This window comes from Palaemon carinicauda, chromosome 9, assembly GCF_036898095.1.
Source record: "Palaemon carinicauda isolate YSFRI2023 chromosome 9, ASM3689809v2, whole genome shotgun sequence".
Taxonomy (NCBI): Eukaryota; Metazoa; Arthropoda; class Malacostraca; order Decapoda; family Palaemonidae; genus Palaemon; species Palaemon carinicauda.
In genome coordinates this window covers 32,406,251-32,418,750 of record NC_090733.1, presented here as the reverse complement: position 1 = coordinate 32,418,750, position 12,500 = coordinate 32,406,251, and positions in this window count along the sequence as shown.

Sequence of the window (12,500 nt, the reverse complement as noted above, 5' to 3'; positions counted from 1 at the left end):
TCCATACTAGTATCGTCTCAGCATCTGCAGAAAACTATTCCTTAAACATTTCTACCTTACTGATTGTTCCTCTTTTCTGTTGGTGTTTGATTGATTTGATTTTTCAGTTAAAGTAACCAAAAAAAGTAACATTAGTTTTCTTTGTAAGTTTGTGGATAAATGTGAAGTCTTTTTTCCGGAGTTTCTTTTTATATTAATTTCCTATGTTTTATGGGGTTGCTGTTGTAAACATTTATTTTACTTATCAAAAGAACCTGTAATGATTTTAAGATCGTAACAGTTTGCGACCTTGCCAGGATATTGAACAACGTAACCAATTAAAACAGGGGGAATATAAAAAGAAGCTGAATGAGTGAGATTATGAAATATTTGATAGTTTCAGGTAAACTTCTTTGTCTAGATGGCGATGCTCTCCGTGAGTATGTTCTCAGGAGATAACAGGAAATGTTTGGTAGAGACGAAAGAGCAGCTGAAAGAGAAGAAAATGAAAAACAGCGAGAAAAAAATGAGAAACAGTGAGAAGAAAATGAGAAACAGCAGAAGCATGAGTTAGAAATCGCTCGTTTAAGGCAAAATCTTCATAATAGTCCTCCAGGTAGCAGATCAGGAAGTATTGCATCACGTAGCAGACGGGGTTGTAATTCATCATTGAATGACGATTCTGATCATTTAGGAATGGGTGCAGTGTTGAATTTAGTTCCAAAATTTGACGAGGAAGATGTAACAAAATATTTTATGTCTTTTGAAAAGTTAATGAACAGAATAGGTTGTCACAAAAGCAAGTGGACTTTGTATTTGCAGTCCGTCTTAAGTAGCAGGGCACTTTCTGTGTATAATTGTAAGTCTGAGGATGAAAGTGGCAACTATGATATTGTGAAAGAAACTGTTCTTAGTGCATACAGGTTAGTACTAGAGGCGTACCATAAGAAATTTATAAATTTGAAAAGGGATGAGAGCAGTATTTATATAGAATACGGAAAGATGTTAGAAATATCATTTTGTGATTGGTTAACTTCCGCTGAAGTATATAGTTTTGACGATATCAAAACCTTAGTTTGCTTAGAAAACTTCAAAGATAACATATCTCCAGACATTAAGCTATATATAAAAGATAGGAGTGAAAAGTCTTTTACAGATGCAACCAGGTTGGCAGATGAGTACATTCTTACTCATAGTTCAAGTGATAGTAAGAAGAAAAATAATCCTACTAGTAAAATACAACATAGTGAAAGTAGTTTTAGCAATAGGAATACAGGGAACTACGATTATCGTTATTATTGTTATACATATGGAAAACCAAGTCATACGGCCAGGTTTTGTAAGAGCAAATGGGAAGGTAATAGTTCAGAGATAATTTGTTATCGATGTAATAAGAAAGGGCATTGTGGCAGGATGTCACGAGAACAACCCCCATACCCTTCATCACTCTACCAGACAATTGTCCCACAACACAAAATTCCTCTTACGTTATCAACTGGACTCTTGAACAAAAGGGAAATAAAAACAAACCATACCTTGAAACTATATTTTTGGAAACTAAAATAATGAACATAAAAAACCCCTTCCACAATCAAATAAACCTTTCAAAATCAATAAAGCTTAAAACTAAATACTAACAAAACTTAAACTTAAATTAACCATAATCCTAACTTTAAAGTGTAAACACACACACACACACACACACACACACATATATATATATATATATATATATTTATATATATATATATATATATATATACACACACACACATATATATATATATATATATATATATTTAATGTGAGTGTTCACTGACACTTTCGTAAGATAAGTGACAAAGGAAAAAAAGAACTATTAAGTGAATCATTCACCGAGCCAAACTGTCTTTATTGGCACAACACCACTATATGAGAAACAGAAGTGTCTGTTAATTTGCCCCAACGGTCTTGACCCTTCGGGGTCATAGGTGTCAAGATCATCATCATCATCCTCATCATCATCATTCTCATCATCATCATCATTATAATCATCATCATCATACGTAATTGTGATACACAGGCCAGGTCATCAACTGTTGAGCAATCAAAAAGAGTAGTCTAAACACCATCGATTACAGGCCAGGTCAGCAACTAAAGATCAACATTCACAAATGAGTTCTCCAGAGGAGGAATTACGGCCTGCAAAATAAAGAATGAAAAACACTTATGAACTTTCCTAGCTAACTAAACTATCGCACTATAATCAGAGATGAATACAGAACTTTCTTTCATTCAGAATCACTCCTAGCAAAGATGAATTAAATTGTACTTACTGTCGAAATAAACAAATCTCTTCCACGCTGGTAAAAAATTATAATAATAGTAGTCCAGCATTTACACAGCTGCCTCTTGCTGAAGTAAGATAAGAAATGCATTCGCCCAAGATATTCCCCACTGCACTAAACTTGCTAAAAACATAAACAACCTCATTTATACCAACACTCGTTCTCACAACAAACAATCGATACGCTAACTATCTCTCACTCGCTGACACACACACACACACACACACACATACACTCTCCCTCTCTCTCTCTCTCTCTCTCTCTCTCTCTCTGGATTTGGCAAACAACAAAAAAAAATATATATATAAAACAAAAATTAATCCTCCACAGCATATAGCATGGCATTGTATAGTAGAGGAGAAGAATATAAAGAAACCAGTGTTTCTAGTTACTAATATTTCGTCAAGCAGAAATGACAATATGAAAAAAACTAGGAAATTTTACGGAGATTTTTTGTCTGAAGGTGTAGTTTCTTTGCTTGAAGGAGGGGATTCGAGAGGAGTTGTCTCGCTCAAGGACACTGGAGCAACCGTTTCCCTTATTAGGAAAGAGTGTGCCAACACGGACAAAAATCAGTATGAAAGAAAAGGTTATGTTACTATGTATTTCAGACCCTGTGTTATACTGTTTTTCGCAAATATCTTCTATACAAACAGTGGGATCAATGTAACATTTTAGCACAGCTTCTTTGACAGAGTCCGTTAATTTATGACACTACACTGCAATGCCAAGTGTGATTCATTAATGAGCTTACTCTTGGCTTTCAAGCACAAGTTGGCGAGAGCCGAGTAGGCATTCAGGCAATGGATCCCCGTGACGTAGGTGTGACGCGTATAAAAAGCACTCTCTCTCTCTCTCTCTCTCTCTCTCTCTCTCTCTCTCTCTCTCTCTCTCATGGATACAATTCCCACCTTTATCCGTATAAAAATAAGGCATGCGAAATGAGTAGAATTTTCGTTAAGTACTCATAACATACAGCCTGGAATATTGACCAAGTGTAGTGTTGGAAGTGGGTGCTAGAGGAGTAGTGTGATCATTTCAAGATTTATTATTATTATTATTATTATTATTATTATTATTATTATTATTATCATAACTATCTACTTATGAATGCATTATAAGTAAGGGAAGTGGAGGTTATAAGTAAGGGAAGTGGATGTTATAAGTAAGGGAAGTGGATGTTATAAGTAAGGGAAGTGGATGCTTACCTAATAGTTTAATGTAGACCTTGAAAAGTAGCGGATATCTATGATTTGACAAATGATGCAAACATGGGTATATAGCATACATATATCACTCTCCGTCATTTTCCAAAAATAAGTCATCCTCATCATCACGGCCTAGGTTTTTTTATGACAGGATCCACGCTTTGTTGTATGTTGTCTGTGGACCAGTACTCTCCCTCACCACCACCACCAGACTACCTACGTTTGCTATCATTCAGGCTCGTTAGCTCTTTATCACCCTTCACATTACCTTCATTCGCCTTAATTTTCACCTTATGTCACTCAAATATAAAATGACATATACAGTACCACATTATACACACACACACACACACATATATATATATATATATATACACACACACATATATATATATATATATATATATACTTTATGAATGGAGCATGCACCAGTGATAGGTTTCTATGTTAGAGAGAGAGAGAGAGAGAGAGAGTGGTTGTTATATGCGTCACAACTATGTCACGGAGATTCATTGTCCGGATGACTACTCGGCTCTCGCCAACTTATGCTTGAAAGCCAAGAGTAAGCTCATTAAGGAAACACACTTGGCATCGCAGTGTAGTGTCATAAATTAGCGGACTGTGTCAAAGTAGCTGTGCCAAAATATCACTCTGATCCCGTTGTTTGTTTAGAAGATATTTGCGAAAAACAATATAACACGGGGTCTGAAATGCATAGTAGGTGGGTTTCTGGATACATGCGTTGTTTGTCGTTTGTTGAAGATGAATTTTATAAGTCAGGGATTGGGAAGAGATGTAAAACTAGCAGTTGTAGACTATTTTCCTGTTAACAGTGTTGACATTATTGTCGGTAATGATTCAACTACATCCAAATATGTGAATCCTATTTTAAGTGAGGTTTCCATCCCTGAAATGGTAGTGACTAGGTTAGGTTTAGATACAGATATAGAAAACATTCATAATTTGTTCGAGGATTCAAACGAGTGTGATGGAGGCGGTGTGGTTGATCTTACCAAGTGCGGGGCTCAGAAGACCAAATATATCAGTGTTGACAGTGTTAGCCAAGCTGATGATGTACCTGTCGAAAGTAGTGAATTAGTCGGAGTGGATGTAATGGATTCAAGTAATATTTACTGCAGTAGTCTAGGCACTAACATTTTAAAAAGAAATGAGCTACATAAAATGTAGAGAGAGGATGAAACAATGGCTCGAATTTTTCAAAGTCAGTTGGATGATGATCCCGATAATGTTTGTAATGAATCCTTTTGTTTAAAAAGACAAAATTTTGTGTCGATATGTTCGTCCTAAGTCAGTTAACCAAGAAGAAATAACAGAACAATTAGTAATTCCCGAGAAGCTTTGCGAAGTTCTTCTGAAATTAGCACATGATGATCAAGGAAATTTAGGGGTAAATAAAACTTCCAAGTGTGTAAGTAAAACTAACTTTTGGCCTAAGATGGAAAGTCACATGAAGAGATATGCATCAAGCTCTCACAATTATCAAATTGCTGGTAAACCTAATCAAGTAATTCCCTGGGCTCCCTTATTTAGTACTCCATCAGTGGGAGAACCTTTTGAGAATGTAGAAATTGATAAAGTAGGACCTTTGCCTAGTAGTAAAGGTCGGAGTATATATCTATTAACGATCATTGACTGACTAACCCGTTATACAGAAGCAATCCCGGTAAGAAGCTGCAATGCGAAAACTGTAGTTAAATGCTTGTTGAACTATTTTTCCAAATTTGGTTTTCCTTGCATTATACAAAGTGATAATGGCAGTAATTTCGTGTCCAAATATTTCAAAGACAAAATGATAGAGCTAGGTATCAAACTTGTAACTTCCACACCGTATCACCCAGAGTCGCAAGGAATTGTAGAACGTTTCCATCAAACATTAAAGTTGCTTATGAAAACAATGTAATAACTTTGAACATGACTGGGAAGAAAAACTACGTTTTGTCTTGTTAGCCTTACGATTGGCACCTAATGACACCACAGGATTTAGGCCTTTTGAGTTGCTGTTTGGTCACACAGCTAAAGGACTATCAATTCAGAAAGAAGGTCCATCATTATCTTATAAATTCGAAGGTCTTTATCATATTTTAGAAAAAATGGGGCAATTTGAATTACTTAACTGATATGGGTCGAATTAGAGCTAATTGGCTGCACATAAACTTATTGAAGAAATACAACGAACGCCCAACGTTAATAACTGTGTCATAGCGAGAAATTAATTTTGAGAAAAACTAAAATGTACATAAGAATTTCAAGTTATTTAGTGATAGATTAGGTTCGACTAATCTTTTAGAACACGATATCGAGTTACAGGACAATAAACCCATTAGACAAAGTCTGTGTCGTTTGAATGCAGAGAAAGCAAATCCATTAGGAAAAGGAAATTAAGTATATGTTAGATAATGATTTGATAGTTCCTAGTGAGAGTGAATGGTGTTCTCCGATAGTTCTAGTAAAAAAGGAAGATGGAACAGACAGGTTGTGCATTGATTTCAGAAAAGTAAACAGTGTTATTAAACAAATTAATTTCCCACTTCCCAGGATCTAGGATTGCTTAGATAGGATTGGAAATACTAAATTCATCTCCAAGCCTGATTTGGCCAAAGGTTATTTGCAAGTACCTCTAAACAAACGAGCTAGGAAAATATCCGCTTTTATAACACCATTCGGTAGTTATGAACCTAAAGTAATGCCTTTTGGGTTAAAAAATGCAGCCAGTACTTTCCAAAGATTAATGAATGCACTTTTAAATGGTATTGATAACTGTGTCGTGTATCTAGATGATCTTGTTATATTTTCAGAAACTTAGGAAAAACATTTACAAATTTTCAACTAAAGTCCTTGAAGGTACTCTCGGGCACACTATTCTACCTTACTTTTTTCTCTTCCTCTTGATTTTTTTGTTGAAATGGTGTATTGGCCAGGCTTAATAGAAGTTCATAGAAGCCTGGTGGTTTATCAAGAGGTTGTCCTTTCCTTATCTGATTCTTTTTCTTCTGAAAACTATCCTTACTCTCCTCCCCTCTGTTGAAGTAGCTATCCTGGACGGTATTTATCCTTGTATGTTGTATTGGCTCCTCCATGTCGACCACTTTTTCCAACTTTTTACTATAGTCCTATGGGTTTCATCAATCACATTATTTATAATTATGTACATATTGTTCTTGTTTTTAATTCTTGTTAATCTGGTTTTCAAGTTATACTGTCTCTGTTTTATTACTATTAAATTTTAAGCTGGTGTGGAGACATTGTGGCAAAATCCAGGGCCAGTATGTCCTAGATTTCGTCAATGTCGGCTTCTGTATTGCATTATTCATGGTCTTCATGCAAATATTGAAGACCTTACAATTGCGTCCAGACAGTATGATATTCGTTTATGCTCAGAAACTTTGGTTTCTACCATGAGATACTCATCTGAGCTCCTTATACCTGTCTTTAGGAAGCCAATAATGTTGAAACGTGATGCCATCCCTAGGGCCAGGGGAATAGCGGTGTATATTAGGACTGCTTCTCATAAGTCCTGTTATCAATGTGGATGTTCTGAGATTCAGGTAATAAAAGTTTGTGGCAGGCAAAACAACTTTTATTTATGTTTGATATACCAAAATCCAGACAATGGATGATTGTATCTTCAATTGTCTTCTTGCCATTATGGCTATGATACAAGAAGATGATAGAAAGGCTTATTTTGTCTTAGTTGGTGATATTAATGCTCACCATAGGGAGTGGTTAAGTTTTATCGCTCCTACCCATCGGCCATGGCTTAAGACCTTTAGACTTTGCCTCTTAATCAGAATGTAAGCAAATCATAAATGAAGCTACTCACAGGTCTGGTAATTGGTTGGACCTCGTATACACTGACTCCCCTGGTGTTATAACTAGTAATGTTGGCTCTTCAGTCAGGACATCTGATCATGCCTTGATTTCATTATTAGGTGAAGACTGAGCAGCCTGTCCCTGATGTATCATGGTCTTGTAAAATCTATATGAAATCCCAAGCAGACTGGGATGGGATTTTGCAAGATCTTTTTTGCTTGATTTGGTCACATTTATTTAGTTGTCTTGATCCTGTCATCCCTTTGAATGAGAATCTATTAAACATAATTGATAGGCCTATCCCTTCTAGTGTGCTAAGGTACCGAGTGGAGGCCAAACCATGTTTCAATGATGATTATAGACGTGCTTATTTGGAGAAGCAGAGGCCTATCATCTATGGAAGAGTAACATATCAGATTTGACATGGAATAACTATACTCAGCTTCAAGGTTTTGCTCAGAGAGTTTATACCTCAACTGTAAAGGAATACAATTTAACCATAAAAGAAACCCTTTCTGGTACAACTCAGGAACATAATTGGTGGTCTGCCCTTAAATCTGCACTCTTTGGTGTAGATGCAACAGTTTTTTCTTTACTTAAACCAGATGGCTCAGTCACTCACTGTCCAAAACAAGAGGCAACCCTTTTGGTTGATGTTTTTGACAGTAAAAAGCGTAATTAAATACTTGAACTTACTCATTCCTGTTTTCATGAGGCTAAACTAACTAGTTCAGCTTTTCGATCTCGTGAAATTAAAGTTCTGTTGATGGACCTTGATGCTTATGAAGGTGTAGACCCAAATGGTATTTTTCCCTTTGATTTTTATAAAGACTGTAGACTTCTTAGCTCCAAAAATTATCTATCATTTCGCACAAGTTAGCAGAAAGAAGAGCTTTTAGCTCTGGCAGCCCAAGTCCTATTAATTACCGCCTAATTTCAATAACTCCCATATTATCTCAAAATTTTTTTACATCTTCTTGCAAAGCTTATTAATAGGTTTGCTAAAGTTAATCTTCTATTCCCTAGTTTGCAATTTAGGTTTCATAAAGGCCTTAGAGCATGTGATGCCCTTCTTACAATCTCCAATGCTGTACAGAAATCCCTTGATTGTGGTCAGGAAGTTCATATGATTGGCCTTGATTTTAGTGCTGCCTTTGACCGTGTTAATCATGAGGCCCTTGTTATCAAACTCAAACAGTTGGGAGAGGGTGGGGACGTTTCTTAGCATCATTATTGATTTTTTAAGTTAGAGATCTCAAAGAGTTGTTGTTGATGGGCACCATAGTGAGTATAGGAATGTGAAATCCGGTGTTCCACAGGGTAGTGTTCTTGGCCCATTACTTTTCCTACTATATACACATGCCATGTGGTTTTGCCTAGAAAAAAAGCTTGTTGCATATGCAGATGATGCTACTCTCTTTGCATCAATTCCATACCCTGAATTTAGATCTGTGGTTGGTGAATCCTTTAATAGAGATCTAGCTAAAATTAGTGCATGGTGCAAATTATAGGGTAAGAGGTTGTTTCCTAACAAAACTGAAAGTATGATTTTAAGTAGGTCAAGGACGGTGGGCTACTCAATATCTGGATCTCAGTGTTGATAATGTTTCTTTAAATTTGTATGACTCGTTTAATTTTAGGGTTTGATTCTCGACCGCCAATTTACTTTTGAGAAACATTGGGTCTGTGTCTTCTTCAATTGCACAAAAAACTATCTTATTGAGAAAGTCCTTACAAGATTTTCGGGTGATCAATCAATTCTGAAGAAGTGTTTTAATTCTTTCATTGTACCTTGTTTTGAGTATTGTTCTTCTGTCTGGTATTCAGCTGCCGATTCTCATATTAATATGCTGGAGAGAAACTTACTGTCTATTAAGTTTCTTATTTCTGATCTAGATATTAATCTTTGGCGCTGTCCGTTCAATTAGTTTATTATGCATGTTGCATAAGATTTTTAATAACTCTGACCCTTCCTTTACATTCAGATATCCATGGAAAATTCAATCCTGTTCGTAATACTAAGCAGGCAGTTAATTACAATAGCAAGGCCTTCTCCATTATGAGGCTCATTACTACACAGTATTATAGAAGTTTTATTCCAGCTGTGACGAAGTTGTGGAATAGATCTTCCTAATCGGGTTGTTGAATCAGTAGAACTACAAAAGTTCAGAGTTACAGCAAATGTTTTTATGTTGACCCGGCTGACATGACTCTTTTTTTATAGTTTATAAATGACATAAATGTTTCGACGTTAATAGTGTATATATGACATATCTGTTTTGACGTTGTTACTGTTTTTAGAATGATTTATTGTTAACGTCGAAAACATATATGTCATATGTAAACTATAAAAAAGACTCATGGTCAGCCGGGTCAACATGAAAAATTTGCTGCACCTCTGAACTTTTGAGGTTCTACTGATTCAACTACCCGATTAGGAAGATCATTCCACTAGGTTTAAAGCTTGGCTTATAATAATAATAATAATAATAATAATAATAAATAATAATAATAATAATAATAATAATAATAATAATAATAATAATAATAATGATAATAATCCCTTGAAAAGGCAAAACCTTATATTAAATTTAAAGGAATTCAAATTTGGGGAAAACCTTTATCACTTATTTAGAGAATAAAGTGGGTTCTCGGTAAGATTTATCCTAAGAGAGGGAACACAGAAGCTATCATCAATTTCCCTATTCCATCAATTAAGAAGCAGGCCATGAGATTTCTCGGGGATTGTTTCATATTTCCGGTAGATTTGTCCCCATTTTTTTTTTTTTTTTCAGAAATAAGTGCTCCATAACTAATCATTTTAAGAAGGGATGAAGTTTGTATTTTATGAGGAATAGGTAGAGGCTTTCAATAAATTAAAGGCCTTAATGCTTCACGTCCCAGTATTATTGTTACCTGATTTTAGCAAGGAATTTAACTTAGCAATCGATGCCAGTGACATTGGTATAGGAGTTTTTGCTGCAAGAAGAGAATGGGATGAAGCACCAGTGGCATATTATTCAAGAAAACTGAATGAAGCTCCAAAATTATTACTTAACAATTGAAAAAGAATTGTTTAGTTTAGTTTCAGCCAGGCAGCCCTTTGAGGTTTATGTACGGAGTAGTCCTCTTTTAACTGTGTATACAGATCACAATCTGTTAGCTTATTTGGAAAGATCTAAAAATAAGAATAAACGATTCGTGCGTAGGAGTTTAGAGCTACAAGATTATAATCTGAAGATAATTCGCATAAAAGGAAAGAATAATGTTATAGTTAATAGCCTCTCCAGTAATGTTGCAGAATAAGATTTTCTTCTTTTTTTTGCCGAATTGAGTTTTTTTTCTTTTTTTTTTCTTGCGGAAAGCTTTGTGTTGAGTGACTGGAATGCAGAAAGAAGAATGTTTTGCTGATGTTAAGTTAGAGTTCCATGCAGATGTTCCTCAGTTCGGGGATGGATGAGTTTTTTTCATTGCAGAGTTTAAAAAATAAGTAAAATCAGTAGATTTTTTTTTCTTTTGGGGGGAATGTGTCATGGACAGATATCATACTTTTAAAAGGATATTATAAAAGACAAAAATACCTATTCCCAAAGAGTGAGCGTGAGGCGAGTCGAGATTCGGCTACAGACCTGTGATAAGGGGACTTGTCCTGTTTTGACCAAGATGTCATAGTCTTGAATAGTGGAGGTCAGCATATTTTGAGAAATCAAGCCTGAGGGAAATCCATGTTTTGGATAAGTGTCATCATGAAAGGACATGTGGTCCCAGATTGCATCAGGAACTTTTTCAAAAAGCATCGTTTTCGTGATCAAAATAGGGCGTTTTTGAGGAAGTCAATACAGATGCAGAATTGTTAAAACGAATGCCTTCTATGGAGATGACCACTACCCACAGTAATTAACTCCGCCCATACATGGGTATATAAACTTCAAGAAGAGATTGTCCCAGAGAGATAGGACAGGACATAAGACAAGAGAGGAACTATGTCCGAAGCATATAAGATCCAATATCCTAGAGAGATAAGAAACATCAGAGACCAGAAGTCTGATAGAGCCAGATATTAACCTTCCCTTCAGACAACAGAAGTCTATCTCCAAAAGATCCTGTTATGGACGAGAAGAAGAGTGAAATTGAAGCAGCCCAGCTCCCCTGCTTGTGACGAGAAGTAGCTAACACTGTCTACAGCCTACCTTACTTCAACAGTATCATTGAATTCTTGGAAGAAGACCTCTGATGTCCCTTCTTGATGCCACCCGTTTTGTAACGTCTTGGAATCCGGCCACCGTGCTAGTTTCATCTGAGCTACAGCCACCCCTTCTGCAACATTCTTAATCCGGAAGTCTCCGTACTAGTATCATCATTGTATATATATATATATATATATATATGTATATATATATATATATATATATATATATATGTATATAACTATATATATTATATATATATATATATATATCTCGCATGCTTACTCATAATAAAATTGTTTAGAATGAATTACTACCAATTGTGTCACGTGGTGGGCCGGGGGAAATCGGGTAAAACTCGCTGGTAAGAGACAGATGTCTCGCCAGGTAAATCCTCGGACAGCTAGTTAGCGTCAGGTTCCAATTTCCTTTTATGGCCTCTCGTGGCATGGTTTGTTTCGACCTGGCCTTTCATTAGAAGGGGCTAAGCGTTCGATCCCAAGTGGGAGGTAGAAATTTATTTCTATTCGAACACGATGTTGTGTTGATATTTATCAATATTGACTCATTAGGGGTAATTTGAATGAATTACTAGCAATTGTTTCACGTGGTGGGCCGGGGGAAATCGGGGTAAAACTCGCTAGTAAGAGGACTGATGTCTCGCCAGGTAAATCCTCGGACAGCTAGTTAGCGTCAGGTTCCAATTTCCTTTTATGGCCTCTCGTGGCATGGTTGGTTTCGACCTGGCCTTTCATTAGAAGGGGCTAGCGTTCGATCCCAAGTGGGAGGTAGAAATTATTTCTATTCGAACACGATGTTGTGTTGATATTTATCCATATTGACTCATTAGGGGTAATTTGAATGAATTACTACCAATTGTTTCACGTGGTGGGGCCGGGGGGAAATCGGGGTAAAACTCGCTAGTAAGAGACTGATGTCTCGCCAGGTAAATCCTCGGACAGCTAGTT